Consider the following 6,000-nt stretch of genomic DNA (forward strand, 5'->3'; position numbering starts at 1 on the left):
TCTCATCCTTTGTTGCTCCTTTCTCCTCCTGTCATTAATCTTTCCCAGCATCAAGGTCTTTTCCAGTGAGTCGGTTCTTCACATTAGGTGGCCATATTATTGGAGCTTCAGCTTCAGTATCATTTCTTCCAATAAATATTCATGGTTGATTTCCTTTAGGATTGACTTGTTTGATCTCCTTGCAGTCCAGGGAACTCTCAAGAGTCTTCTCCAGCACCACAATTTAAAAGCATCAATTCTTCAGCACTCAGCCCTCATTATGGTCCAACTCTCACACCCATACATGACTACTGAAAAAACAAAGGTTTGACTATATTTCTTATGCTACTATAAATAAAATTGATTTCTTAATTTTATTTTCTGTTTTCTCTTTGCTACTGTATAAAAATACAATTGATTTTTTGTTTAGAGATCTTGTATCCTGCAATCTTGCTAAACTCCTTTACTCTAATTGCTTTTTAATAGAGTCATTAGAACTTCTTATGTACAAAGTCAGTGAAGTGAAATGAAATTCTCAGTTGAGTCCAGCTCTTTGCAACTCCATGGACTGTAGCCTGTCAAGCTCCTCTGTCAAGTCATCTGCAAATAGAAATAGTTTTGCTTCTTTTTCATTCTGAATGTGTTTTATTTGTTTTTCTTGCCCAATTGCCCTGGCTAGGAGAAATTGCCAAACAATGTTGAATTGACATGGCAAGTGAAGTGAAAGTGAAGTGAAAGTCCGACTCTTTGTGACCCCATGGACTATACCATCCATGGAATTCTCCAGGCCAGAATACTGGAGTGGGTAGCCTTTCCCTTCTCCAGGGGCTCTTCCCAACCCAGAGATCAAACCTAGGTCTCCTGCATTGCAGGAGATTCTTTACCAACTGAGCCACAGGGGAAGTCCAAGAATGCTGGAGTGGGTAGCCTATCCCCACCCAGGAATTGAACCAGGGTCTCCTGCATTGAAGGCAGATTCTTTACCAACTGAGCTATAAGGGAAGCCCAGAAATGGCAAGAGCTAACATCTATGTTTTATTCCTAATCTTAGAGAGAAAGTATCCATTCTTACACCATTAGGTATAATCTTACCTGTGGATTTTTTATTGACTTTATCAGGCTGAGGAACTTCACTTCTATTCCTATGTTATTGAGTATTTATCATGAAGGGATATTGAACTTTATCAAATGCTTTTCCTCTGTCTCTTGAGATCGTGTAGCTGTTTTTCTTTATTCTATTGATATGGAGTATTACATTAATGATTTTCAAGTATTAAACCAACCTTGCATTCCTGGGATAAATCTCACTTGGCCATGATGTTATATATTGCTGGATTCAATTTGCTTGTATTTTGTGGAGAATTTTTGCATCCATATTTAAAAAACATTTTCTGTAGTTTTCTTGTGATGCCTTTGTTTGGTTTTGATATCAAAGTAATACTGACTTTATAGTCTCCTGCATTTTTCCTATATAAGATTTATCACAATTTACACTTCTCTATTATTCCTGCCTCACTTTTAAACAGTGAGCTCCATGAGGGGAAGAAACATGTTTGCTTTTTTATCACCAATTCCTAGTGTCTTTCTCAGTATCTGGCACACAATCAGTGCTCCATAAATGTTTGTAGCATTCATCAGTAAGTAAATCAGTACATGAGTATTGTGAATAAAATTCCATATTTTATAGCAAGACCAGAAAAATTTACACATGAAAAAATTTCCCTGCCCTTTGGCCTCCTATTTCCCTCCTACTGTGCATTGTGTATCTGAATTATGCATCGGCCAAACCTCCCCCATAGCAGAAATACCTGCTCAGCCATAAGGAGCGACATTCTCCCAGTATCAACAAAACAGCTCATTTAAAGACAACATTCCTTCTTGATCTTGTAAGGGACCACATGATGCTTAGATCTGGATTGTGTAAACTGTCAGTAATACCTCATTTAATGTACAGCTCTGTCTCAAAAAACTTAGATAACTGTATTTTGACTTCTAACAGGTGGAATAGTTTTTAGAGCTTTCTGAGATGCTGCTTCTGGATTATAATGCTCAACTTGGCTCAAATAAAATTTTCCATTTCTTTCTAAGATTGAATAGTTAATTTTTCATTGACAGTATTCATACCACCTAGGGCTAGTCCCTTATCTCTGTCTTCACAGCAGCTTTCTTTCAACAGATAGGCTCTCCCTCATGCACTGCCGAGGTGTTTTGATTTACAAGTGTTTAATTTGTTAGCATCATTTTCTCAGAATCACACATATGCCTCCAAGTATAGCTATTTGGTCCCTGATTGATGTCTCAGAAGGCCTTTCCTGACTGCCTAATATAACTAGATCTCACCCCATAATTCTTTCACTATACCCAGTTTGTTTTTTCCAAGCATTTTGAAATTTTGTACTTATAAATTTCTTTCTTTTCTTGTCTGTTCTGTCTACCTCAGAGGGTGAGGACTACGTCCTGGTCGCTAACACCTCCTTATTACCTAGTAGAGTGTCTGGAACATGATCGAAGCAAATGAATACTTCTTGAGTCAATAAAAGGACACATGGATAGCAGGTCTATATTAAAATTCATCTCTTTCAGTCCTCTTGGCCTCATTAAAGGATGAGCTCCAAAAATTAGAAACTATAAGGTCTGCAGCCATTGAAGTTGGGATCCTAAGTGAAACTGTGAAACTTAGCAGAACCCTAGGGCCCTCCTGGACACAAGACCTTTTTTCCCGTCCCCCCTTTTTGTTTTCAGGAAAAAAGATTTCAGTCTCCTAGATTTTACCTAAATCCCCAAGGGCAGATTGAAACAGTTATTAATTAAAGGAAGTGAGGGAGGTATGAAGATTCCTTAAAAAACTAGGAATAAAACCACTGTATGAACCAGCAATCCCACTCCTAGACATATACCCTGAGGAAACCAAAATTGAAAGAGACACATGTATCCCATTGTTCATTGCAGCACTATTTACAATAGTTAGAACATGGAAGCAACCTAGATGTCCATCAACAGATGAATGGATAAAGAAGCTGTAGTACATATACACAATGGAATATTCAGTTCAATTCAGTCACTCAGTCATGTCCAACTCTTCGCAACCCCATGGACCACAGCATGCCAGGCCTCCCTGTCCATCACCAACTCCCAGAGTCTACTCAAATTCATCTCCATTGAGTCGGTGATGCCATCCAACCATCTCATCTTCTGTCATCCCCTTCTCCTTCTGCCCTCAATCTTTCCCAGCATCAGGGTCTTTTCCAATGAGTCAGCTCTTCACATCAGGTGGCCAAAGTATTGCAGTTTCAGCTTCAGCATCAGTCCTACCAATGAATATTCAGGACTGATTTCCTTTAGGATGGACTGGTTGGATCTCCTTGCAGTCCAAGGGACTCTCAAGAGTCTTCTCCAACACCACAGTTCAAAAGCATCAATTCTTCTGTGCTCAGTTTTCTTTATACTCCAACTCTCACATCCATACATGACTACTGGAAAAACCATGGCCTTGATGAGATGGACCTTTGTTGGCAAAGTAATGTCTCTGCTTTTTAATATGCTGTCTAGGTTGGTCATAACTTTCCTTTCAAGGAGTAAACATCTTTTAATTTTACTCAGTCATAAAAAGGAATGCATTTAAGTCAGTTCTAATGAGATGGATGACCCTAGAACCCATTATACAGAGTGAAGTGAGTCAGAAAGAGAAAGATAAATACTGTATTCTAATGCATATATACAGAATCTAGAAAAGTGGTACTGAAGAATTTATTTACAGGGCAGCAATGGAGAAACAGACAGAGAATAGACTTATGGACATGGGGAGAGGGGAGGACAGGGTGAGATGTATGAAAAGAGTAACATGGAAACTTACATTACCATATGTAAAATAAATAGCCAACGGGAATCTGCTGTATGGCTCAGGAATATCAAACAGAGGCTCTGTATCAACCTAGAGGGGTGGGATGGGGAGGGAGATGGGAGGGAGGTTCAAAAGGGAGGGGATATACATATACCTATGGCTGATTCATGTTGAGGTTTGACAGAAAACAGCAAAATTCTGTAAAGCAATTATCCTTCAATCAAAAATAAATTAAAATAGAAAAAAGCAGTGAGGGAATGCAGAAGCAAAGGAAAAGCAGTCAATTAACAATAGAGCAGCAATAAAGCAGGGTCCTGATTCCTCTTGGTGAGGAGAGGGGGTAGACATAACAATCTGACACATATTTCTAAGTCCTTCTGTAGGAACTAAGGACCCCAACCAGGAGAAGGATGGTAACTTCAGGCAGAGAACCAGCACACGAACCCCAGATTGGCTGGAACCAGAAGGTCGATGATTGAGATTCTGGGAACACCACTCTGTTATCTTGCAACCGATCAATGAGAGGAGAGTTACACCCCCTGCAGGCCTCCCCCCAGATTTTGCCAATAAAAATGCTTCCCCAAATACCATCTGGAACTTGAGCTTTTTAAGCATGAATTGCCCACTCTCCTTCCACAATATTTGCAATAAACCTTTCTCTGCTCCAGACTCCCATGTTTCAATTTTTTTGGCCTCACTGTGTGTGAGATACATGGATTTGGGTTCAACAGTAATGGGAGTAATTGGATCCAGGGAGTAGAAGCTAACAGGGGGCACTCAACAACAAAGGCAAGGTGGGAATGGTTGCCACTTATGAGCTGCAGAGTCAAAGCAGCAATCTGAATCGTCTGACCCACACAGACCTACGGTGTTGCCTATTTGATCATAACGTTCCTAGAACTGAAACAGATAGGCAGCCTACTAAATTCTTACTTATTCTGTACAAACATAAAATTTCTTGGCCAAATGAACAAAAGTCTAAACTGAATAGTAAAGACAGAGTCATGGGCCCTCAAACAATTCCCCGACTTGAGCTAGTTTATAGGCCCGCAGCCCCTTGAATAAAGAGGAGGCTGGTTCCCCTTGAGGAAGGACCTCAGTATACTGTCAAAATTTTATGCCGTTAACCCTTCTCCCAGCCTTGGGTACTTGTGCATTGGGAAAAAGGAAATAAGCAGAACTTTAGAGGACTACTAGACGCAGGCTCTGAATGCTTTCAGCTGGCAAAACCAGCAATATACACATATTGTTCTCCTTCAGGGATACATCAGCACTCCAGCCTTACATCATGGTTTAGTCTGTAGCGTTCTTGCTCACCTTTCTCTTCCACAAGTTATCACGTTGGTTCATTATATAGATTACATTGTGCTGGTTAGACCTACTGAGCAAGAAGTAGCAACTACTCTAGACTTGTTGTTAAGATTTTTGCATGCCAGAGGGTAGAAAATAAATTTTGAAAAAAATTCAGGGAGAAATGCAGATGACCATCAAACACAGGATAAGATGTTCAACATTGCTAACCATCAGGGAAATGCAAATCAGAACCACAATGAGAAATCACCTCATATAAGTCAGAATGGTCAGGATCAAAAAGAGCACAAATTTTAAAAAGTTGGTGAGGATGTGGAGAAAACGGAGCCCTCCTACACTGTTGGTGGGAATGTAAATTGGTGCGGTCACTAAGGGAAACAGTATGGTTTCTCAAAAAATTAAAAATGGAGCCACCATATGACCCAGCAATCCCACTGGATATATATCAAAACAAAACAAAACAAAACACTAATAAAAAAAAAATGGACATGGGTTTGGGTGGGCTCCAGGAGTTGGTGATGGACAGGGAGGCCTGGTGTGCTGCGGTTCATGGGGTCGCAAAGAGTCGGACACAACTGAGTGACTGAACTGAACTGATGTACCCCTATGTTCATAGCAGCATTATTTACAATTGCCAAGATATGGAAGCTACCTAAGTGTTCAGCAACAGATGAAAGGATAAATAAAATGTGGTGTGTATGTGTGTGTATATGTATGCAGTGGAATACCATCCAGCCATAAAAATAGAATGAAATTTGGCCATTTGCTGCAACATGAATGGACTTGGAGGATCTTATGCCAAGTGAAATGTCAGACAGAGGAAGACAAATACTATACGATATCACTTACATGTAAAATCTAAAAAAAAT

This window comes from Bos javanicus, chromosome 18, assembly GCF_032452875.1.
Source record: "Bos javanicus breed banteng chromosome 18, ARS-OSU_banteng_1.0, whole genome shotgun sequence".
NCBI classification, from domain to species: domain Eukaryota; kingdom Metazoa; phylum Chordata; class Mammalia; order Artiodactyla; family Bovidae; genus Bos; species Bos javanicus.